Source organism: Megascapheus bottae, chromosome 5 (genome assembly GCF_031878675.1).
Source record: "Megascapheus bottae isolate mThoBot1 chromosome 5, mThoBot2.hap1, whole genome shotgun sequence".
In the NCBI taxonomy this organism is placed as follows: Eukaryota; Metazoa; Chordata; class Mammalia; order Rodentia; family Geomyidae; genus Megascapheus; species Megascapheus bottae.
This window is the reverse complement of record NC_143513.1, coordinates 11,517,066-11,543,091: the sequence shown is the minus strand read 5'-3', so window position 1 is coordinate 11,543,091 and position 26,026 is coordinate 11,517,066. Positions and strand designations below refer to the sequence as shown.

Below are 26,026 nucleotides of genomic sequence, written 5' to 3'. Positions count from 1 at the left end.
GCTATGGCACAATGGGTAGGGCGGTAACCTTGAGCTGAAGAGCCCAGGGACAGCGCCCAGGCCCAGAGTTCAAGTCCCACAGCCGACAAAAACAAACAAACAAACAAACAAACAAACAAAAAAAACAGAAGTATGAGTGGCTCACACCACTCAGGAGGCCGAGATCTGAGGATTGTGGTTCAAAGTCAGCGCAGGCAGGAAAGTCCATGAGGCTCTTTTCTCCAGTTAACTACCAAAGAGCCAGAAGTGAAGCTGTGCTGGCCTTGATCAGAAAAGCTCAGGGACAGTACCCAGGCTCTGAGTTCAAACCCCAGGACTGGCACACACACACATCCACATACACACACGTGCACACACACACACACACACACACACATACTCTCTCTCTCTCTCTCTCTCTCTCACACACACACACACACACACACACACACACACACACACACGTGCACTCATGTACAACACTAAAGTGAACCTCAAACTTAAAATGGAATGGAGATGGAGAAATGTGGGTTTTTTTTTTTTTTTGGTGGTGGTGGTGGTGGTGGGACTTGGAACTCTGGGCCTGGGCGCTGTCCCTGGGCTCTTCAGCTCAAGGCTACAGCCCTATCCTTTGAGCCACAGCGCCATTTCTGACTTCTGGTGATTAAGTGTAGATAAGAGTCTCACAGACTTTTTAATGCCTGGCCTGGCTTTGAACCGCAATCCTCTTGAGTAGCTAGGATTACAGGTGTGAGCCACCAGGCCCAACAAGAAATGTCTTCTTTACACCACAGAGGCTAGCTTGGATTCCAGGTCTCTGCCACCCAGAATTGAGAGAAGAGGAACTGCAGATGTTGGTGGGGTAGAGGAAAGTGGCAGCCAGCAAGAGGGCCATCTACAGTAGCTTGAACCAAAGACCCAGGAGAGAACAATGCCTCAGCCATGATTGCCCCTCCTGAATTGAGCCACGGTCCACTCCACTCTTGCATTCTTCACACCTGCAGCAAAATGGTTCTCTGTACAGGCACCTCAGGGAAAAGAAAAGCAATGGACACCCTGGAGTGAAGGTGAAGGAGTACAGTGTGGAAACAACAGGACTCCATGAACTGGAGGCTTCTCCCCAGAACCTTGAACACCTTACAAAGGTGCTGAACTTCTTGTCTAGGCAGAGCAGGGACCTCAGTTGTCTTTTGTTGTTGTTGTTTTTATTTTTGTTTTTTTGTCATGTAGCTTGAACTCTGTGCCTGGGTGCTGTCCCGGAGCTCTTCAGCTCAAGGCTACCGCCCTACCCCTTAAGCCACAGCGCCACTTCTGGTTTTCTAGACTGAGTCTGGACAGAGTCTCACGGTCTTTAGTGCCCGGACTGGCTTTGAACGGCAGTCCTCAGATCTCAGCCTCCTGAGTAGCTAGGATTACTTTGGTTCCTCTAAAGGATCCCAGAATTGCACTAATATGCTCTCTTGTAGCAACAAGTACAAGCTAAGATCTGTTAACTTCTCTAGCATCCAAGTATACAGAATGAGTCATTTGGAAGGAGAAAGATTGGGAATGAACCTCTCAACCCTTTGTGTAGGCAGGAAAAGCCAATCATTCTCAACAGCCCAGGAAATTTTCTCCAAAATATCACATTTTAGGACATAAAGGAAGTCTTAGCAAGTAAAAGAAAACTAGAATCACTTTTAATATTCTTTCAAGCCATAATGAAGTAAAACTAGAATTCAGCCTCAAAATAAACTACAGAAAATATTCAAACGTAGAGACTGAACAAGACATTGTTAACTGATAAGTGAGTCATTGAGCAAATAAGGGTAGGAATCTGAAAGCTCCTGGAATCTAATGACAAAGACAACACAACCTACCAGAAATTTTATGGCATAGCAAAGGCAGTACTACAAGGAAAGTTTTATCTATGTAGATGCTATTCCTAAAAGATAAAAACATATATAAGCCTATACATATAGCATCTATCTATCCATCTATCTATTTGTCCAGGGGTCAACCTGATTCAAGTATTTGTACACATGTGTGAAATCTCAAACACATTAGAACAATTTACATACACTTTTGAAAAGAAGAAAAAAAAAAACCAAAGCCCAACAGGAATATAAGACAAGTCCTGTCTGGTACTAGTGTTAGAGGAAAGTGACCAAAAAGGGATGACTATGGCCAAAATGTGTTATGTGCATGTGTGAAAATGGAAGAATGAAGCTTGCTGAGATTGGTTTGGGAAGGGGAAGGAAGATGAGAAAGATGAAAGGAATGAGTCTGATCAACATGCATGGACATGTACAATAAACTGATGCTAATAAAAAGTGTGGGGATTGGTGTTAATAAAATATTTTAATAATTAAAAAAGTGTGGGGGAAAATGTTTCTGTTGAGCTCCAGAAACAATCTATAGGCTCAGGGTGTGGTTCAAATGGTAAAGCACCTGCTTACTTCCCTTGATACCAAACTCTAGTACCTCAAAAGAATCAATTAACTTATTAAAAAAAATTAAGTCTATAGATTCATGAACACTATCATTGTTTCACACCTATTAACATTTAAGTCCAGTGTTTCTCCCATTTTCTTCCAGCAAGTCTACGTGACTTTTCACTTTAATAACACTCCCATTGTCTTAGTTTTGCCTATCAAATTGCTAAATCTCCACAGAGATTCTCAGCTAGAATCACATAGCAACCTCCCTTTCATAATCTGAATGACTGAGCAAGGCATAACACTGCATATATGATCTTAGCAGCAGAGGGGTCTGAAGAGTTGGGAATGATGCAGCACGGCCACTAGAGGTGTATGGGGCCATACCATGGGGGGCCCAGCTCCTCCCACCAGGCCAGTACTAGGACCCACTGAGAGAAACATGACTCCTTTGGCCATGCTAAATTTAGTGGTTACTATAAGTTTACCTTTTTGAGCTTCTGCTGTCATTCACTGATAGAAGCCAGACCCCTCCCCCGCAAAAAAAGTCATGCTGCATGCTACATAAAGCAAAATAAAAAGTAATCCAAATAATAGAAATAATCCAAACAACAGCAAGTAATCCAAACAAATACGCAACAATCAGTAGAAGCCGTAAAGACCTAAATGAAGAACCATTTGTCTTAAGTGCACACTGGACCTGAGTCCCACAACTGTCTGAGTTCTCAGATCGTGTGGAGTCCTTGTCAACTGTCCACGATGTGCACCACACTGCCAGTTCTTAATGAACTTCAGAGGACCTAAATCATGCAGTCTGTTTCCTGACCACAGTAGAATTAAGCTTGAAGTGAAGAATAAAAAGACACAGGAAATCTTGAAATTCAAGGCCAAAGAAAGGGTGGACTGGAAATTATTTTGAGCTATGTGCTAATGAAAATATAATGTATCAAAATTTATAGGAAACAAGGCAGGCACCAGTGGTTCACACCTGTAATCCCAGCTACCCAGGGAGCTGAGATCTGAGGATCACAGTTGAAACCCAATGTGGGCAGGAAAGTCTATGAGACTCTTGAAATCTTCAAGTAACCACCAAAAAATTGAGAAGTGAAACTGTGGCTCAAATGGTAGAGTGCTAGCCTTGACCAAAAACTCCCAGGGACAGTGAGTGCTCAGGCCCTGAGATCAAGCCCAAAGATCAGCATACACACACACACACACACACACACACACACACACACACACACACACACTGTAGGAAACAAATCATGGAAATGTATGGCCTTACATTTCTATGTAAATTAAAATCACATTGCTTGGGCCAGGAGTTTGGCTTAGTGGTAGAGTGCTTGCCTAGCATGCACGAAGACCCATGTTCGGTTCGTCGGTAACACATACCAGAAGTGGTGCTGAGGCTCAAGTGGTAGAGCTCTAGCCTTGAGAAAGTCCAAGGATAGTGCTCAGGCTCTGAGCTCAAGCCCAGGACTGGCAAAAATAAATAAATAAATAATCACATTGCTTTGTATGTTTTAATGTATTATATCATAGATATTTGCTTTTGTTCAGAAATACTTTTACATAATATGCAGAATTTTGGGGCTGGGAATGTGGCTTAGTGGTGGAGTATATGGCATGAAGCCTTGAGTTCAATTCCTCAGTACCACATACACAGAAAAAGCTAGAAGTGGTGCTGTGGCCCAAGTGGTCGAGTGCCAGCCTTGAGCAAAAGAAGCTCAGGGACAGCACTCAGGCCCTGAGTTGAAGCCCCAGGACTGGCAAAAACAAAGAAAAAGGAAAAGGAAATGCCAAATTTCACCCCATGGATGGTATTCATGGACCCCATGCTCTTGGTTATATCAATACTCAGAGTAAGAAAAACAGAAGGAAATTCAGGTTGTGATTACTTTTGAGAGGTTGCAGGTGATTTCTAACCTTTGATTGCAATTATCTGCTGACAGGTGCACATGAGATGAGGTAAGCCTTCACTAGAGGGTAGTCTCTATCAGTCAAACACCAGGAGAAGATGTCTGAGGCTGGCTCAGCGGGTCACCACCCACACTGAGGTCAGTAGGACCCACAGAGAAGTGAGAACAATTGTGGCAGGAGACTGACTTCTGGCCTTGTCCTCCACTCCTTGTGAGGGCCCCAGAGAAACCACAGGCACAGTTTCTAAGGAAGAAGTCATCCAGGCCACTACTCCAGTACACCCTGATAGGAAACGTATATTCCTAGGAAATGATACCAAGATTAAAAAAAGCATTTAGCCGGGCGCAGTGGCTCATGCCTGTAATCCTAGCTATTCAGGAGGCTGAGATCTGAGGATCGCCGTTCAAAGCCAGGCTGGGCACTGAAGTCCGTGAGACTCTTTTCTCCAATAAACAACTAAAAAATGGGAAGTGGGGCTGTGGCTCAAGGGGTAAGATGGTATCCTTGAGGTGAAGAGCTCAGGGACAGCACCCAGGCCCAGAGTTCAAGCCCCAATACCTCCTCCCCAAAGAAGGAAAATACCACTTGATCACTAGAAAATGTGTGACATGAAAATGTTTGAGAGAGCCTCAAAGATGACGTCAAATGGGAGCACCCAGCATGGTCTAACTGCCCCGCCCCCTGCAAGTCTAAACACCCTGCTCAGCAGCTAGAGCCAGCTGTCATCAGCCAGTGGGGCTTCACCCTCCTATGGCTTGTGGCCTGAGGAGTGGGCAACCTCTCCACACACACACACACACACACACACACACACACACACACACACACACACACTTTGCAGGCACAGAAGAAAAGTGGAGGATGTGATGCTGCACCTTGTTCTTTCCTTTTATTGAAGTCCAGTGAGCACTGCTCCCGCCAGCCTGCAGGCCCAGTCGGGCACAGTAAGCATGAAGGTGGGGATTCACACTGACTCACGCTTGCAGACTGCAAGAGGCAAAACAGCCTAAGGCATAGGTGCAGGGCCTCCCAGCTAGAAGAAGCTCTGGGTGCTTGGACCTAGCTATGAGCCATAGCCTTTCAGTCTGCAGGGCCATCAAGACCACCACACACTAGCAAGCTAGTTATGCTCACTGTGTCTGTGCCCCAAGGTGCTGCTGACAGGGTTAAGTGATTGACACTAACATGCTCCAAGTGCTAGACCAGGCCTGAGGATCCATGAAATATCAAACCACTTCATCTGTGCATCTTCTTCATCCTTACATCCAGCCTAGGTGCTGGAAATCATTGCTAGCACCTTACAACTCAGGCATAACAAGAGTCAAGCAGCTTCCTGCCTTCACAGTGTACAGCTAGGGAAAGCCGGAAATTCCAAGTGCAGTGAGAGATGCAGAGCCCTGAGAACCAGAGGTCTCCTCAAAGCCCTGGGTTCAGGCACCATGCTCAGAGAGGCTGCCCTGTGTGGGGCCCTGCTGTGGTGCAAGGGGGAGGAGGAAGAGGAAGAAGGGTAAGGGGAGGAGAGGTGAGAAGCTGTGGTTGGCACACCTCGCTCTTAGGGTGTCTAATTTGCCTGGCTTGACACCCTATTCCTTCTGTGTATTCTTACAATAACCCCATGAAAAGATGGACAGCCTCAGTGTATCCTTGTTCCTTGCAACCTGGAAAACAACAGCAAACACAGGCCAATCAGCAAGATTGTTCAGTGAAAAACCATCCAGCAACATCCCAGACCAGAGGTCCCTGCCTGGAGTGTGAGGATGGCCTCCCAGAGTGGGCAGGCAGAATTTAGTCCAATCTGTTAGGGCTAGGTTGAGAAGAGAAACCTTGGGGAAGTCATCTCCACCTCCCTTACGGCTTTGTGATTTCATTCTTTCCTTAGACACCAACGGCTGGATATCATTCATTCTTCTAAGACTCCATGTATTTCCAAATAAGTGGCCTCACTTTCTGTAAATCAATATTGCAACACCAGCAGATAAGATTGCCAACTGCACTGAGACTCCTTCTGGAAAACATCCTTGAGCAATGTAGCAAAATTGCCTCATTTTGTCCTAAACAGTGAGTTCTATTCAGCCAGTCCATGATGCAAATCTGTGCTGTAGACTCTTGCTACTATAGGGGAAGCAAAGACAAAGGCAAAGGAAGGCCAGCCAGCTTTGGAATCCAGCTCACCATCCACATTTGACCTAGCCTCATACTCTTTTCTTGGGATGTGAGCCCCCAATCAGCCTGCTGCCCAAGAACCCTGGAAACCATAGGAAGAGGCCATGGTTTTACATGCATAGAAAACCACACATTAGTTGGGCGAGGTGGCTCATGCCTGAGGTGGCTACTCAGGAGGCTGAGATCTGAGGATTAAGGTTCAAAGCCAACCTGGGCACAAAAGGACCTGAGACTCTTCTCCCCAATTAACCTCTAGAAAACAGGAACTGGGGCTTGGCTCAAGGGTAGGGTTCAGCCTTGAGCTGAAGAGCTCAGGGACAGCATCAAGGCCAAGTTCAAGCCCCATGACCCACAAGAAAGAAAGAAAGAGAGAGAGAGAGAGAGAGAGAGAGAGAGAGAGAGAGAGAGAGAGAGGAGGAAGGAAAGGAAGAAAGGAAGAAAGGAAAGAAAGACAGACAGACCATGGATGCATGGTTTTCCATGCTGACCAGGTGATCATCTTGTGGGCATTCCCATCCTTCCTTGAGCAAGTATGCTGTGAACGCGATGGCCCATTTCTCTCCCAATGTCCAGAGTGCCCTCCTGGTGGAAGCGGAGGAAAAATGACCCAGTGGGCCTGGAAGAGCAGTATCAGTCTGCCTTCATCAGAATGTGCCCCTCTTTTTCTTCAGGAACCAAACAAAACAGGGATTGATCCACCAGCAAGGACTCTAAGTAATCACAATGAACAGAACCTCTTGCCAACTCACTATGGACACTGAATGAGAGCAAAAATTAAGCCATGGCAGACTGTGCTGCCACGACTTATGAATTATCTGTCACTGTGACACAGACTTGCCCAACAATTTGACTGGAACAAACATTTTAGACAAGAAAAGCACTCAGTACATGAGGAAGCCAAGACCATAAGAGAGCTGTCCAGGACCAGTTAGGGTTCCCAGGCGAGTAGGAACACTGCAGACTGCAAGGCCTTGCTGTCTGCAGTGTCAGCGTCCTTCACTCTCCAGCTCCAGTTCCTATAGAGTAGACACTGCTGTGGCAAAGGTGCATCTCACAATCACACCGTTAAGAAACTCTAACTTGCTTTTTTTTTTTTTTTAACCAGTCCTGTGGTTTGAACTCAGGGCCTGGGCACTATCCCTGAGCTGCTTTTTGTTCAAGGCTAGCACTCTACCATAAAAGGCATAGCATCACTTCCAGCTTTTTCTGTTTATTTAGTATTGAGGAAATCAAATCCAGGGTTTCATGTATGCTAGACAAGCACTCTACCACTAAGCCACATTTTCAGCCCAAGAAATTAACTCTTAACTCAGAGGTTCCATTGACCTTGAAAGAAAACAGCACCAAGATGCCCTACTGCAGACGAATGGATACAGAAAATGTGAGATACATATGTGTGTGTGTGTGTGTGTGTGTTTGTGTGTATATATATATATATATATATATATATATATGCATGCAATGGAATTCTACTTAGCCAACAGACAAAATAAAATAATGGCATTTGCAGGGAAGTGGATGAATCTAGAGAGAATCATGTTGAGTGAGACAAGTCAAGACCAAAGGAACAAAAGGCGCATGGTATCCTTAATATGTGGCTATTAGATCCAAACAGTACAAGAGCAAGGACTCAATATTTGCATACTCAATGCTATAGACATGGTACTGGAAATATAAACACAACTAGACATAAAAAGTTATGACTCTATAGACATAATGTTTTATTACATAGATTAATATGTATCTATGACATACAAACCCTCAGTCTAATTTTAATTATATTCTAAAATCTAAGTGCCAGTGATTGTATATAGAGATTCCCTTCTTGATGTGTTTGTTAAACACATCATTTGAAATATGATGTAAAAATAAATGTTAATAAATTCTTTAATAAAAAAGATAATTTTAATGAAAAGGAAAGTTAAATTCAATATTGTTATTGTAAGGTCTGCCGAAAGGAAATGCCACACAGTTCAGGAGAAGAGGGTTTATTGCATGAGGAAAGAGCAGACTCCTGCCACCCAAGCTGGAGTCAGGCAAGCAAGAGGGCTTAGGGCGAAAAGTGAGAGATTATATAGGGGGAGGGGTATGCCACAGTAGAAGTGGATGTGATCTCAGAGGATGGGGAAATACCTCAGTGGGGACCTCCCACTGCCCCCAGGCATGCCAGTTACCAGGGTTACAGGTGCTGGGCGGGGATTTCCAGGGTACAGGGGGAAAGAGCCAAGGGAAGAAGTCATTTCTTCCAGTCAAACCTAACAGTTATCATCCTCCTCTAATAATACTTCATTTTCCATATACTGTAGGCATACATATAATTTATATAGCATAATACAATATACTGTAAGTATGTGTTATTATATACTCTGTGTACTCTCTACACACTATATTCTCCATTGTGTACTCTAACATATGATATATAACACATGATGTAACATTAATAACATGACATTTATTAATTTGTTTTTTTATGTTTCTAACAAATAACCATATGAGCTATAAAGGAAGGGATGTGTATGTGTGTATTTATCTTTGATGAGTTCCTGAACCAATGAGGTATGTAGGAAATATGTACTGATGAATCAACCATAAACAAACTAACAACTGTCTGAATTGAATAAGAATATCTAAATCACTGTACTATTATTTGCCCTAATGAATTTGTTTTTTTGTCTTAATTATAAACTAAGACAATTTTACAAAAAAAAGAAAGAAAGAAAACAGCACCAATTAAACTAAATTCTGTTTTTCTTTTTTTTTTTTTTTTTTTTTTTGCCAGTCCTGGGCTTGAGCTCAGGGCCTGAGCACTGTCCTTGGACTTTCTCAAGGCTAGAGCTCTACCACTTGAGCCTCAGCACCATTTCTGGCTTTTATCTATGTATGTGGTACCGAGGAATCGAACCCGGGTCTTCATGCATGCTAGGCAAGCACTTTAACCACTAGGCCAAGCTCCCGGCCCCCTAAATTCTGTTTTTCTAAAGCCATACATATTTGGATGAGAGCCAAGACTAAGTCCTTGTCAATGAATGAAAATTTCCTCCTGGTTTGGTGAAATAGTGAAGTCAATGTGGTTTGTAGGTGGGACGGAACAGATTTATTATATAACATATAAACTCACAGCCTGGTTTGAAACAAGGAATTGAAAGTTAAAAAAAAAAAATCTCCCCACAGGGGCCGGAAGTGTGACCTAGAGTGCTTGCCTATTATATGTGAAGCCCTGGGTTCAATTTCTCAGTACCACATATACGGAAAAAACTCTAAGTGGTGCTGTGACAGAGCAGCCTTGAAAAAGCTCAAGGATAGTGCCCAGGCCCTGAGTTCAAGCCCCAGGACTGGAAAAAATATCTCCCCACAAATACAGAACACCACATGTGGGAATGTAAAAATGAAATCCCTATTAATGCGTTACAGTGTGAGCCATTGAAACTCAGCTTTTTTTTTGGTCATGGGACTTGAACTCTGGGCCTAGGCGCTGTCCCTGAGCTCTTCAGCTCAATGCTAGCACTCAGCCACTTGAGCCACAACACCATTCCCAGCTCTTTCTGTGTATGTGGTACTAAGGAATCGAACCCAGGGTTTTATACATGCTAGGCAAGCACTCTACCATGAGGTCATGCTCCTAGCCCTCTCATTTACATTTTAAAGTTTATAGAAGCTTCCTAGGTTCATAGAGCTGTGTGGTTTTATGGCTCACTAAAGACATTCATATCTTTGAGCCACAGTGCCACTTCCTGTTTTCTGGTGATTAATTGGAGATAAGAGTCTCATGAACTTTTTAGTGCCTGGGCTGGCTTTGAACCGAGAACCTCAGATCTCAATCTCCTGAGTGGCTGGGATTACAGATGTAAGCCACCATGCCCAGCTTGTGGATCATTTCTTTAGACAGTTGTCTCCCCAGCAGCCCTCCCAGCCTTCGACAGGGAGAGAAGCCAAAGGCACGCTAGACCTTTAGAGCAACACAGGCACTCACATACTTGAAGTGCAAAGGCATTCCCTCAGAATTTCAAAGCAGATAAAAGTTAGCCCCTCTTCATCTCTTCTCTCTCTTTTCTTTCCCTCCTGCTCACTCCCTGCTCTCTTCTGTCAGGAGAAACATCATATAATTTGAACTCCAGACAGAGGCACTGCCACCCTGCCCACAAAGAAAGGAATGCAGACAGAGCCCACGTAAGCACTTAGGGCGGGTCTGGAATGATGCACACATATCCTTTCCCAGTGCTGGCCTTCCAAGAAGCAGCCTCTGTTCCCAAGCCAAGAGTACATCTAGAGAGTACTGAGGACCACTCCACTGGGGCTGAGACTTTTGGACTGGAATGGATTCTCCCCACTACTTCCAGTCAGGCCCCTCAGCAGGGCAGACTTGTCTAATGAAAATGAGAACCTAGGCCTCCTGGCAAGGAGACAACTGCTTTTCTTTGCTTCTGGCTGGAGAAGGCCCTTAGCCTTTAGTCTCCTCACCTCCCAGAAGGGCCTCACACCTATCAAAAAAGGTGAATGCAGAGACGGGGAGTTTGGCCTAGTGGTAGAGTGCTTAGCAAGCATGCAGAACCCTACTGTTCTGTCCCTCCACAAACCCATCGCTGACCACTGGAATTCCTATGGCACCTTTAGCCTTACCACTCTCTTTCTAAATTGATTATCCTCTTTCATAGTAACTAATGATGAGCTAGATCCTAAAGCTGAGGTATGAAGCAGACATAAGGAAACTCAGTGAAAGTTGCTGATCCATGGGGCAGGGGAGGAGAGAAATCAATAGAGAGGGCTATTTTGAGCAAAGCATAAGATACAAACATCTGAAACACCAGGGTACAATTTATACACTCTAAAAAATGAATGATAGGAAAGTAAAACAGGTATGAATGGGAAGGAGAATGGGGGGTTAAGGAAGACTGAGGATGACTATGGTTGACAGTTTATTTACATGTATGAAAACAGAAGGATTGAAAGAGAAAGTGGGAAAAAACAAGGGAGGTGGTAACAATGTTTGACAAGAAATGTACTTATGTATGCAACTGTAACCCTCTGTGCATCACCTTGACAATAAAATTAATTTTAAAAAAAAAACAGGATGAAACCTGCCAAAATTATTTCAAGGAGAAAGAGATGGGAAGAGTGGCAGAGGGGTGCAGTTGATCTGGATATGTTGTCTGCTCCTGTAGAAATGTCACAACAAAACCCATCTTGTACTATGGGATGGTAATAACTTTTTCTTTCTGATGCTTTTCATTATCATAGAACACACCACCTGTGATGAATGCAAAGAGGAAATGAGGGGGAAAGGAAGAGATCAAACTGGGAAAGGCTGGATGGTCATCTCACTTCTCTTTCTTTTTGTCCTTCTCATTCATAGCCAAGATCATCATGAGTTTTTGGAAGAGAGTAGCAAAATCTAAGAAAAGATCAACACAGTGCCAGATGTAATCCTTATCTCCATTTTCAGCCTTTACAATAATGAACTGAGTATCAAAAAGGATAAAGCCACACATGACCACCAGTCCCATATACAGGTTTGCCTGGAAAAGCCAAACAGATCCAAAGAAAAGGTTCCCCAGGGAAGACAATAGCATCAGGCTCATGGCTGACATCAAAATACCTCCTAAAAAGAGGTAGCTCCTGTGCCTTGCATAGAGTGTGCTCAGGGAGAAGCAGGGGAAGATGTCGAGGTGCCCATGAAAGCAGTGAGAAGGATACTGGGATTAATAGCAATGCACAACTCCAGAGCAGGGCCCAGGCTAACTCCTGTGAGGAAAGCAAATCCAGCAAGAAGTCCCAGTCTTTTCTGCTCAGTTTCACAGCTCTGAGGTGTTGCCATCAGCCAAGTCATCAACCCCAGAGAGCCCAAGGCAGAGAGCAGGCCAGCCTGGATGAAATGAGTGACCACATAGACATAGGCCCCTGCAATTGCCACAGACATACAGAGGGGAAAACTGCCATAGACCTTCTTCAGGTGCTGCTGTGTCAAGGGAGTTATGTGGGAGAATTTAAGAGTGCATCCAAGTTGATCTTACGATCAAGTACGTTCATGGTTCCAGAGTCGGTGTGACACAATGTCCTCTCTTAATACGCCTCAGGAGCCTCCTACCCAACTCTTCCAACACCGGATGTGCTTTCACTAATAACTTTTTTAACCCCATAGCTAATAATATTTTTAACCCACTATCTCTGGTCACTTGGCTGTGTGACTTACCTTCTTTTACCTGTGAAATGCACAAACCATGGCAGGAGTGTTGTGTGCTAGAACACGGACAGTGATTGAAAGATGTAGCCTAGGAAAGGACTGCATCTGGCCGTCTTTCAGGCCCAGCATCTAACTAAAAGCTATCGTATCATCTGCTGTCAATACACCTGACATTTAGGGGAGGTGAGATCAACACGGGAAAGAATGGCTCTGCTTGGAACAGGTGCTCAGATCACTGAGTGATGTGCATTTCCATAATTCAGACTTACTTAGGGACAAGCACCTGCTGAGTTTATTAGTGGACAAGTTCAGGTTTGCCTGGTAGCATTTCCTATTACTGTACACTTTTTGCATTAGCTGCTGTCTTCAGAACATTAACCAGAGCCCAGTTCTCCATTTCCAGAGCTTTGTCTGCATAATCTCTCATGGTGAATCACCTAGTGCTTGGTAACCATCCTTACAAGGCTCATAAGATATAGTTGACTGGTGTTTTCCAGGCTTCAAAGAGCAAAAGTCCCAAACCATTGTACTTAATGTTCATCTCTGAGGAACCAGTGAAAGAAAAGATTCTAAGCAGAGTCAACAGCTTACAACACAGCCCAGGATTAGAACCCAGGTCCTGATACTCTGCACAGGGACTAAGGCTTGTGTAGAAGATAGAAGGAGGAGCAGATCTGGAAGCTGAGGGACATTTAGGTCTAATTAGAAACTATCCAGGACTCTCAAATGAAAGGCATTTCACAAGAACAAAATAAATGAGTCACCACAGAAGCTTGAGCTTGAACTTGGTGGTTAATTAATAAACTGAATGCTGACTGCTGACCAGAGGGCTTCTGTTAGGGCTCAACTTGCCCCAACTGAGCACATGTACACAGCCAGCAGCATTTAAGGAACAAATCTGTCACAGAGCTCAGCCAAAGGACACCACAGTGCTTCTGTGCATTGATCCTAAGGGGTGAAACAACACTCAGAAAATGACAAAAGCATGAAGTCTGGGTCCTACTCTCAGAGAAGGCACAGCATGGGCTAGACTGTTCTCCCAGCTTCACTGAGCAAGGTCCTGACTTACACTGGAGATCTGCCCAATCAGCCATGATAGAGGATAGAGTCCCTGCAGATGTGGGGAAGCAAGCCAGCTGCCACCATTAGGAACTGGCCCATACACTAGAGGCTTTTCCTGTGACCATAGAAAGCTATAAAACACTTGTCTTTTCAAACACTGGAAGGAGGGGGTGTAGCTCAATAGTAAAGTGCACACTTAGCATGCAGGAGGCCTTAAGTTTGATTCTTCAGCACTGCAAAAACAAAACCAAAGGCAAAATAACTGCCAATAAATGCAGTGAGATTTTCAAAGGTGAACAGGGTAGAAATGTCCCCTTTGGGGACTTCAGGGCAGCCTTCCCTTTCCTTACTTAACCCTTTCCAAGCATCCTGAAACTGCAGATTCTGACCCCCGCCCCACATCCCCAATTCTCCCATTCTTGGAGCATCTCTTGTTCAGGTTTCCAAGAGCCAGGATGGACTTGAACTCCCAGATATCATCCATTGACGCTGCTGACGAAGGGTGCCAGGCAGCTGGGTGAACCCTATCCACTCACACTCATCTGTCCCAGGCAGTGCCTGAACAGGCAGGGCAGGCTGCATGCAGGTACAGGAGGCAGGCCACAGCTAGCTCCCAATCCCAGTCTTGCCCTCTTTGACTTTGTTCTGAGTCTCAGAACAAACAAAATTGTTCCACACTTTAACATGGTGTTTCTAAAACTTGCCAAGTAAGAGATCCTACGGGTTGAATATATGTTCTTCAGATACGTGGAAAATTTAATCCCACGTGTTAATGGGATTTGGAGGTAGGAGTCTTTGGGAGAAGACTGGGTCCTAGAAGTGGTGGCTCTGTGGCTCAACGGGCAGAGTGGTAGCCTTGAGCTGAATTGCTCAGGGACAGCACCCAACCGACAAAAAAAAAAAAAAAAAAAGACTGGGTCCTGAGTTGCAGGTACAACTCCTGTTGGTTTAATCCATTCACAGATTACAGGATTAATGAATCAGAGTTAGTAAAGGTTGAATTGTAGAAGCCCAAAAGCTATATCTTTGTTGCAGCCTGTAGCACCACTGGAGGTGGAAACACCTTTAGAGGGTCTATCCTTGAAGAGGAAATTGGGGCCCCAACATTTTGCATTGCCTTCAATCATCTTCCCTAGCCCACTACCTCTGTAATCTTCCTTCTAAATGGAATTATTTTGGGTGTTTTGCCACCTGCAATGGAAAATTGACCAACAATTGGGGTTATCAAGAGACTGGGTGAATTATCACAAGAATGAATCTGTTAATTTTAAAAACAAAAATGAAACAAGTGTCCCTTTTGAGCCCCTCTCCTCTTTCTCCATTAGAAAGTAGGCCCTTACCAGATGTGGCTCCTTCACCTTGAACCTCTTGGTTCCCAAATTCCAAGAAATAAATTTCTTTACAAATTATTCAATATCAACAGCAAACTAAAGACAATGCTGTTATTTGCCTTTTCCTAATAAACTAGTAGGGAAACTCAGGAGAAGCTCTCCAATGGCTTCCTGTTGCATTTTAGCTAAAACCCTGCATCAGGTTGACCTGAGATTACATTGTTGTGCCTGTCTTCTCTGTGTCTTCCTGGCCCAGCCTCACCAGAGCAGCTTCACCTCTCACTACTCACATTCTGGCTCCTCCTCCCTCATCTCTGGTCTTCAAACATACATATTTCTGTATTTATTTTTACAATATTAGGATCTGCATGCTGGCTTTCCTGCCTGCTAAACAGGTGCTCTACCATGCTTATAGCACCCCAACTCCAGGTTTTGTGCATCTCCAGTGTTACCTGAGAAGACTCTTCTAGACAGGTGTCTCCAGGCTTCCCTGATCCCCATAGGCTGTGATCTGCTGTTTGCTGATGCTCTTGTTACTACAGTTTACAATCATGCACTTTCTTGTATGCCTGCATGCCCATCCCTGTGGTGGGCTGTGTCTATATCCCCTCAGAGCTCACATGCTGAGTCCCTAATCCATAGTGTCTGGAGGAGTCTCGCCAAGTTTACATGAGATCCTGAAGATGAAACCTGTGGGACCAGTGGCCATATAGACGGAAACACCAGAGAGATGTCTGCTGTCTGGCTGCTGCAAGAGAACAGAATAACAGGCCATCAACCTGTGGACCTCACATTTTAGGCTTCCAGACTGTGAGAAGTAAATCTGCTGTACAAGCCTCCATCTATAGTAGTTTGCTCCAGAGGCCCACTCCACTAGCTGCCAATCAGTTGGCCTGAAGCTGACACTGTTCCATATACTGCTGCCTCCCTTCTGAGCACATTCACTGAATTAATGTGCTGAAGAAGCTCCAAAGAGCCAAGAGGAACCAAGGGTTGCAAACAGATTTTTCTTCCCAGCTTGCTGGCTGCATCACAACAAATTGCCACCTCCTTAGAAAACATATAGAACATCCACAACTCATCAACTGAGAATTCATTTTCTTTGTATCTGGCCCAGGTCCACTGACATAGGCCTCTGGGAAGATCTGTAGAAGAGGAACAAAATATGGGTGAAGATGAGCAAGGAATCTCCCAAAAGGGGTGTACTTAAAGTCAGCCACTGTACTGATGAGAGAATAGTGCCACTGTCTGCCTAAACCCCATCCTTAGATGTCTGGGCCTGGTTTCCGTGCTCCCAAACATCCCCACACAGGCCAGGACAGGGTGAGCTTTACTATACCCAGGCAATGACCTCAGAGCACCTCAAACATCTAGTCTACTCCAACATGGTTAGTCAGTACTGCTATCAGGGGTATCTGTTTTTTCATGTTTTATGTTTTTCATGATATTAAGTCAGCCCAAGAAATGGCTGAGGTTTAAACGTCATCTGGAGGGCAGAAAGAAATCTGCCCTCCCCCCTTCCACTTCCTCAGCGGGCTATTCTCTGGATGTCCAGGAACATGGCTCTGCACAGGAGTGTGAATCTTTCTCCCACTAAGAGCCATTAGGACATTTATAAAAATCATGTGAAGGCCTACAGTTATCACATTTCACCTTGAAAAAAGTGCTTAGATTTCCTGAAGGCCAAATCATACTTAGAGTTGCCTGGCAAGACCAGACCAAATAATTTCAAGAACCTCACACCACTTGCTGGTGTGCAGAAGGCTTCCTGCCCCTGGCACAGAGCAGGCACACTGTAGGAGTGGGGCAGAGTGATCTGAGAGAAGAGGGCACTCCATAGGCAGCTGGGGCAGGGGGGTCAAGAGCTCCCCATTAAATCCTCAGCATAACTATTTAACCTCTCAGAGCCATAGCTAGCTCATCATTAAATGGGAGAGATTATAACTATTGCACAGACGATTCAAGGAGCTTTAAAAAAAAAAAAACAGGACAGGACAGGAAAAGAAAAAAAGCCCAGACTCTGCATACATCTATTGGCATACTATGTCTATGTGTGTGTGTTATTATAATCTAGGGTTTACCTTGTCAGACACCATTATTTCATTTCTTCACCCTAAGCCTTCTGGATGGATCATGATCCCCATTTTACAGATCCAAGGTTTGGCCTCAGAAGGGCTAAGTACCTCCTCCAAATTACACCAGGAGAGAGAGCCACCAAGCTACCAAAGTAGTGAACATGGCTATTATCATGGTAATCACCTACTGGGTACCAGGGGGCTACTCAGCACTCCACTCAGACTAATTAGTTTAAGTACTCAGAACACTCAGTAAGGAAAGAATCATTACAACTACTTTATACAGGAAGATACAATTGGAGAGGTTGAAGACCTTGGCAAAGCCATAGTTAGTTAAGGTACAAAGTAAGGGTATGATCTCTGCTCTGACTCTACAACCCAACCTTTCGTATATGCAACACATGCCTGTCTGGCATTTGTTACAGATCTTCTCTCTCCACTTGAAATCACCAGCATGCCGGATGCCATGTTCTGTTGAAGAGACTGGCCTAATGATATGGAGTCAGGAAATTCCCTGCTAATAATAGCAGGGCCATCAGTCCTGCACTGTTAGGAGTTACGGTAGCCACAAAGAAAAGCCTGGCTTTATGCCCAGTTCCTTCCAAAGAAGTTTGTTCTCCAGGAGTAAGAGCAATCAAGAAGGTGTGAGAATAAAACACAAAAGTTTCTGAGCATTAATCTTTTGGATATTAGAATATCATAAATCTTTTCCCCATGAAATCATCACCTGCTTATAGTTCTCCCACTACTGCCCTGCTCCACCACACATGGCTCTGGAAATATTCATACATGACTACCTCTTTACAGTCCTGATACTAACTTCTGTGGTGGTTATCACATACAGAAACAAACATCTGCTGGGGAGACATTTCATGTTTTATTAAAATATTAATCTACCAAAACCTGGTGCTAACCTAGGGTCACAGCTATCACCAAGGGTCATATTTGTTAGCCTTTATGCTACAGATTTCTGTGGCTTAGGAGTTGGGAATTTAGCTCAGTGGAAGAGTCCTTGCCTGGCAAGTGCAAGGCCCTGATTCGGAACTCAGTTCTAGGGGGAAAAAAAAGCTATAAAAGACCAAAAAAAAAGGCACTGCACAGATTTCTGTGGCTTAGAGGAAATTACTTCTCAGCAAAACAAGTTCTCACATGAGAGTTTCCTAGAGAGTGGACTATTGACTTTAATAAACCATGACACAAAACTGCCCTGTTGTCTCTAAAGACACCTCTGGCAGGAACAGCTTCCCTTCAGAGGGCCAGAAGAAGACAGCATGCCACTGGCTTCCTGGGTCCCAAGACTGGCAAGAAGGTGAAGAGGATGGCAGTCATGGTGGTGGTAGTGGTGGTGGCAGCAACTGAGCTTGCTATGCCCACTATGCATTGTGATCTCTGCCCACCGTTTGGTGTGTGGTAGTTCCAGGTAGAACTCAAGTTTAAATCAGAATCCAAGTCAGGGCATTATACTTTGCCCAGCCTGGTAAAATCTGGCAGCAACCACTCACTTCTTTCCACAAGGTCAAGTTTGAAACATTTGCCCTTGATGGGCATTCAGTGTGCCAAAATGTTTTCCTAGAGACATATCCACACCATATGGATGACCAAAAGAAGGCCTTTGTAGAACATGACATGCCTTTCCCCAGAATATCACAGAGAACAGCTCACTATGGCAAAAATCAAGACAGGCACAAATCTTAGCTTTTCTAATTCCATCTTGCTTAAAATCCCCCAAAAGAAATATAGAAGGGATAGGGGCCAGGCCTAATAGGTAGAGTGCTTGCCTCGCATGCACAAAGACCAGGGCTCGATTCCTCGGTACCACATACATAGAAAAAAGCAGGAAATGGTGCTGTGGCTCAAGTGGTAGAGCTCTACCCTTGTGATAGCCCAAGGACAGTGCTCAGGCCCTGAGCACAAGCCCAAGACTGGCAAAAAAAAAAAAAGAACGAAATATAGAAGGGTTAGACATGACATATTATGCAGGTCTCTAGACATTCACACAGTGAAACCAAAGGAGGATATTTTTAAGCATCACAGAGGCTCAATAGCTATGGGCATATAATATACAAATATTTATCAAAATGAACTCCAAGAAATAGAAACAGTAGGGTGTTTTTATTTGCTGCTGTTTCTGTTTTCTGTGCCTTTTGTCTTGTTTGTAAGTTTATCTGTTTGGGGGAGTATGATGGGACGGCACACACAGAAAGGGTGGTCAAGAAGCAAACCATGATACTCAATAGACACTATGCTGAAAATGAACTATACAACTTGTGGTTGGGGATGGGAGGTAAAAACTGGGAGAGAGCAAGGGAAGGAGTGACATTGTTCAAAAAGAAATGTATTCGGCCAAGAATTTGGCCTAGTGGTAAGAGTGCTTGCCTACAGGAAGACCCAGGTTTGATTCCTTGGTACCACATACATAGAAAAAAGCTGGAAGTGGTGTTGTGGCTCAAGTGGTAGAGTTCTAGCCTTGAGAAAGCCCAAGCATAGTGCTCAGGCCCTGAGTTCAGTCCCCATGACTGGCAAAAAATAAAAAAAGAAATTTAAAAAAAAAGAAATGTACTTATTAACTGATTATGTACCTGTAACCCTTCTATGTATCACCTTTAAATAACAAAAAAATTAATTTGATTTTCATACCTTCATTACTTTTCTATCTATACCCTGATGTCTAAACAATGCCCCTGCCATTTCTATCAAAGCCATTGTCCCAACACACACAGCAGGGGAAAGTCCTGCCGGGACATGGGGCATCAGCAGTTGTAGGACTTGGCTTCTCTATCCCCAGATTCCTGTCTTTTCTTGGTCACTGGCCAAAAGCCAGGAGCAAAACAGAAACAGCATGCTTGTGATCTGAAGCTGCCCTCAGAAGGAAAGCCATGCAGGTCCCACATCCATTCTCCTCATCTCTGTCAAAGCCCACTTTTCTTGGAAGCCATAATTTTATGTATGTGATAGTGGATAGAGAAGATCTCAAAGACAAAAGCTCTATTTTGTCAAGAAATTCATTCCTATCTCTTGATGTAAAATGTGTCCTAGAGTCATTAATAAGCCACCTTAGTAGCTGTGGTAGAGTTAGAAGCCTCAAAGCAGCCTTTAACAGACTCAAAGACCCAACAGGAAGAAATCAGAAGCTTCTCCTGAGTACGGTGGAAGAATGGGCTTGGAGTGCTCTACTAAATGAAACAATCTGTGGGGCACAGATCACCAGCACCGTATCCAACAACTACCACTGACAGTGTGCACGCCACCTGGACTGCCAGGCACTTGGCATACATCATCTCCCTCAGGACAGAGCTCTCAATCCCTGCTTTGTAGGTAAGAAAATAGCCTTAGCGATGTCAAATAACCTGTCCATAGCCACATAGCTCAGAAGTGATAGAATCCAATTGGAGCCCAGGCTTTGGGTTCAAAGCTTAACATTATGCTTCTATTCCTTTTTCCTTTGAAAAAGGATCTCTTCTACCTCTGCTGTGGATTTCAAATCTGCCTTTCTAGTCACTAGTGGAATGACCCGGCTAGCCTGGATTACAACAACCTGCTCCCAGGTGGGGGACTGGGAATCTGATGTGGCTATTGTCCCATGACCTTCACTGGTGACTTAGGAAGCACTGAGGAGGGACAGGCCCAGCTTCAGGCTTCACTCTAAAAACCAAGGGCTGAAGTTGCCAAGGGTTTACCAGCTTCCCAAGAAGTATTTCAAATGTCCACAATCCATGCCTTTCACAAAAATGCCAACAAAATGCAGGGCAAAGGGCTTCCTGATGTGTCACTTCTTCCCCCCCCAGGCACAATCAGAATCACTGTGTGTATGAGGAGTGTCGGCGACTCTGCCTCCACTGTCTTCCCTCCCTGTTGTGTGGTCCCTAGAGCCCAAGGGGATCCTCTGTCCCTGGGAGCCGGAGGGAGGAGGCTGCTCACTGAAGTCAACCCGAGGACTTCGAAAACGCAAAAGCCGGGGTCCCACCCTGGGGAGCGAGGGAGGCGGGGGGGGGGGGGGACACGGTCTAGAGCACGGCCACTGTCATAGTTTCAGAGGTTGCTCCAGAGTGACTCGAGTTGCGGGCGGGATTGAGTGCCGAGCCCCGGTTCTCGAACCAGGGGCTCCCGGCCCGTCCACTGCCTCCCCCACCCCCGAACAAGCGCAGCCCGGGCCCCCGACGCCGATCTCCCGCCCCGAACCAGCACGGGCCGGCGGCGCCCGGGACACAGTCCGCCCTGCGGGAACCCCAGGACTTACTTGGCAGCCAAGTTTGTAGGACTTGCACTAGCTGGAGCCGGACGGGTGATGCCGGGAGCGCGGGGGCCCACGGGTCGCAGGGGCTCGGGGTTGGGGGGTCGCGGGGGTCGCGGGGACCCTGGGGTGGCGGGAGGGGCCGTGGCTCGGGAAGCGCGGCAGCCGGGGAAATCGAGCTGGGCCGGGGATGGCGGTGGCCGGGAGTGCGGGTGCCCAGGGATCGTGGTGGCCCAAGGGTCGCAGGACGGCGGCGACCGCAGCTCGGCGAGGGTGGGGCCGGAAACCGGTCGGGCAGCCCGGGCAGCCGCGCCCTCTGGTGGCTGGGGGCTATGCGGGCCACCGGCGAGGCCCAGGCCCGGCGGGCGGCGGGCGGCGGGCGGCGGGCGGCGGGCGGCGGGCGGCGGGCGGCGGGCGGCGGGCGGCGGGCGGATGGAGCCGAGCTGGGTGAGACCGCGGAAGCCCAGGCTGGGATGGCGGAGGGGACACTCGGGGACGCGCGGGGACACACGAGGACGGAGCCAAGGCCCGCCCCCGGAAAATGCCACCAACACCCTAGCTAAAGCCGGACCAGGACCCGACCCGGAAAGTTTTCCAAGAAACTAAAGCTAAAGCTTTTCCGTGTCCACTCAAGTGCACTTCATATGCGTTTCGTTTACAGCAACGTCTTGTACGAGGAACTCTTAAGATGCGCATCCTCCCCGCGCCCCCGACCAAAAATCTATTTAAACATTTCAGATGCTTGATCCCAAAAGTCACTTCTCACGCAAAAGTGCATTCAGTCAGAAAAGTTCTCTTCAAAACCTGCTCTCAGACAACGAAGTATGTTCAACTGCAAGCACGGGAGCTGGAGTCCAGCTTCAAACCTGTCACAAACCTGAAGGGGAAGATTCAGAACCAAGGGCCCGGGAGTTTGGCCTAGTGGTAGAATGCTTGCCTGCCGTGCATGGGTTCCATTCCTCGGTACCACATACATAGTAAAAGCTGGAAGTGGTGCTGTGGCTCAAGTGGTAGAGTTCTAGCCTTGAGGAATGCCCAAGGACAGTGCTCAGGCCCTGAGTTCAAGCCCCAAAACTGGTAAAATAAATAAGTAAATAAAAGATTCAGAACTATTTGTGCGGTGCTGGGTATGAAAGCCACCACTTACACACCTACCAGGCAGTGGCTCTACCACTGAGCTCAACCCCAGCCCTAGGTTTCTTTCTTAGCATCAGAATATATGTCTTTTAAGCTGTCATTCGTATTTTCCTGCTGCAACTTTTAATTCTTTCATCTCAAGGTTTCTTAGAAATGTGAATTTATGTTAATGTAATGAAAATACTGAAATGTAGTAGACAGACTAGCCCTCTCCTCTATGATGCTCATGCCTACCCTGGAACCCATGAACATGGCAAAGAGTCATGCTTATCAGCTGACTTTGAGATGAGAAATAACCTGAGTTTAGAGTGGGGCCTAAAGTAATCAGAAAAGTCTGGATAAGTAAAAGGCAGAAGACAGAGAAGCAGCTAGATGTGAGGTGGGGGTGGGGAGTTGCCAGTCTTGGAGCTTGAACTCACAACCCAGGCACTGTCCCTGAGCCAGCAGCACTCAGCATTTTATTAATTTGTTAAACTAATAACTTTGGAGATCAAGCACAGAATCTCATGCACGGTAAACACATGATGATCCATTCATGTGGAATACAGTGAGCTGTATTCCAACCTCATGATTCTTAGTGAACTGCACTTTATGAATCTATCCTCCTCCTCCGTCCCCCCCCCCCCATCACAGAACTTGAACCATGGGCCTGGGTGTTCTCCCTGAGCTATTGTGCTCAAGGCTAGTGCTCTACCACTTGAGCCACAGCTCCACTTCCAGCTTTTGGGGTTAATTGGCGATAAAAAAGAGTCTCACAGATTTTTCTGCTTGAGCTGGCTTTAAACTGTGGTCCACAGATACCTCAGTAGGCCTCCTGAGCAGTGAGGGTTACAGGTGTGAACTACCTGTGTCCAATTTTAAATATATCTTTTTTTAAAAAATCAATTTCTTTTTGTTTTTAGAGGTTTTATTTATTTTTGCCTAGGCACTGTCTCTGAACTTCTTTGGCTCAAGGCTAGTACTCTACCACTTGAGCCACAGTGCCACTTCCAGCTTTTTCTGCTTATGTGGTACTGAGGAATTAAACCCAGGGCTTCATGCATGTTAGGCAAGCACTCTACCAAGCCACATTCTCAGTCCCGATCACTGTAATGAATTATAAATACATATAGAGCTGGAAGAAATGCAGAGATTCATGTACTCTGAATTCAACTTTCCCCAATGATAACACCTTGCAGTGTTACAACCAGAGTGTATCACAGTCAATATACAAAACATTTCCAGCACTACAAATATGTCTGCTGGTGTCCCTGAATAATGTGCCCCTTCTTCTTACCCCCACCCCCATCCCAGTTCCAGGGCTTGAACTCAGGGCCTGGGCACTGTCCTTGGACACTTTTTGCTCAAGGCTACTCTGCTACTCAAGCCAGTGCCACTCCTGGCTTTTTCTGTGTATGTGGTACTGAGGAATCAAACCCAAGGCTGCATGCTAGGTAAGCAGTCTACTACTAGGCTACATTCCCAGCCCAATGTGCCCCTTTTTATCCAGTCCTATAACTTTGTTATTTCAACAATATTAAATATGTGAGATTTTCTACTGGTTAACTCTGGGTAGGTGTTTGCCTTTCAGTATAATTCTCCAAAGATGCACCAGGCCATTGCATGTATCATCAGTCTTCCCTTCCACAGCATGAATCTCACAACCTTGTCAACCATTAACTTCTTAAAGCACATCTAGGTTATTTCCAGCTGTTTGCTATTATGATTAAAGCTGGCTGCTACAAATGCTCCTTTGTAAGTTCATGTGTAAATAAGTTACAAATATCCAAGTGTGCAGCTACTGAGTTTTCTCAAAACCAGCCACACTGTCTGTTGTGTGTTTACATTCCCACCATCAATCAGGTGTGCGTGTGTTTCAAAGCATTGCCCCAGCACTTAGTCCAGAATGGAGTAATTTTCCACTTCAGCTTCCGAGTAAGTGGCTTTCCCTGGTTGGTGACCTTGACAATCTTTTCCTGATCTTATTTGACACTTACCTCCCCCCAACTAAAATATACCCCCATGCTTCATGTTCATTTTCTAATTGCATTGTTTGTTTTGTTGCTGTGGTAGTGGTTGAACTTTGACAACTGCTATACATGGTTTGTAAATATTTTCTCTCACTCCCTGTATTTGAGTCTATTGTTAGTGTCATCACAGAGCAAATGCTTTTGGTTTTGGTGAGCCCAACTTATCAGCTACAATAAACTGAGGCTCCAAATCTCTGGTAAGAAAAATCCCTTACATACAATGCCTGGAGTTCTACTTCAAAAACAGCTGGAACAATTTACATCTCATAATTATAAGATTTTTTGTTCAAAGGACACAGAGTTTATTGATAGCATTTGGAATCCCTTAACCAAAGTTGTCATTCTACACAAGTGAGATGGTGATACTCAGTTTTTGGTACTCATAGCAAAGCTCAGCTTGATACCACATTACCATCGCTTGTTCTTGCTGGGAGGTAAGCTCAAGTAGGTAGAGCATAGAGTGTGGTGTGAAGCCTGAACAACACGGTGTAGCCTGTGTCAGGGCTCTCAATGCAAGCCTGGGTGCCTACAAGCGAAGTAGGCTATTCACCCACGGGAATAAACAACATTTTTTGCCAGTTCTGGGGCTTGAACTCAGGGCCTAAGCACTGTCCTTAGGCTTTCTCAAGGCTAGAGTTCTACTACTTGAGTCACAGCACCACTTCCAGCCCTTTCTATGTATATAGTACGGAGGACTCGAACCCAATTTTCATGCATGCTAGGCAAGCATTCTACCACTAGGCCAAACTCCTGGCCTAAACAACATTTTTATCTTATGCCTGTGGCCAGTTCTCTCACTCCAGTTTGGGATGCACACCTCACATGTGCCACAAGTACATGACAGAATCCCTAACAGTGAGCTTTGCTTTATTCAAATTTAAGGTCACTAGTGAATTGTAACTCCCTTTGCCCCAAACATTCTTCTCTTGCCATTCCTGGCTCTTCTACTTAAAAATCCTTTATTCTTCAAATAAAAAGTAATATCTGGGTGCTGGTGGCTCACACTTGTAATCCTTGCTAATTAGGAAGCTGAGATCTGAGCACCAAGGTTCAAAGCCAGCCCAAGCAGAAAAGACTGTGAGACTTATCTCCAATTAACCACCAAAAAGCAGGAAGTGGAGCTGTGGCTCAAGCAGTAGAGCTCTAGCCTGGAGCACAAAAACTCAGGGACAGTGCCAGTGCCAGTGCCTTTAACTGTAGCCCAAGAAGCGTAAGAAACAAACAACAAGAAACCCAGGGTAATGATTGCTAATACTAAGTTCAGGCTCTGTCCTAAGCTTAATACACTTATTTATTCATGTAACCATTAAAACAATCTTTAAAAAAAAGATGATTATATTATCCCTGGTCTTCAGGTTACAGGTGAGGAGACTGAAGCAGGAACAGGGAAAGCTGGAGTCTCATGGGAAGTAGTGGTACTGGCCTTGATCCCAAGACACCAGGCTCAACCACTCAGGTTCCAGGATGTGTGATGATTTGGGTTTAACAACTAGACAAAACAGAGCACTTTGGTAGAGAAAA

General features: G+C 45.3%; 1 protein-coding gene and 1 pseudogene across 3 annotated transcripts in view; both read right to left on the bottom strand.

Moving 5' to 3' along the window:
• Positions 1 to 21,639, bottom strand: part of Nod1 (nucleotide binding oligomerization domain containing 1) — a 45,147-nt gene extending 23,508 nt beyond the window's left edge. For 2 of the 3 annotated variants that reach the window (XM_090332696.1, XM_090332697.1), the window contains exon 1: positions 21,366 to 21,638. The gene's annotated coding sequence lies outside the window, so the exon portion shown is untranslated. Of the gene's footprint in view, positions 1 to 21,365 lie in introns of all 3 variants that reach the window. The other variant, XM_090332698.1, reaches the window with a different exon arrangement.
• On the bottom strand, positions 11,798 to 12,506 carry LOC150062846 (bax inhibitor 1 pseudogene; annotated as a pseudogene).
• Positions 21,640 to 26,026: the final 4,387 nt, after the last annotated feature.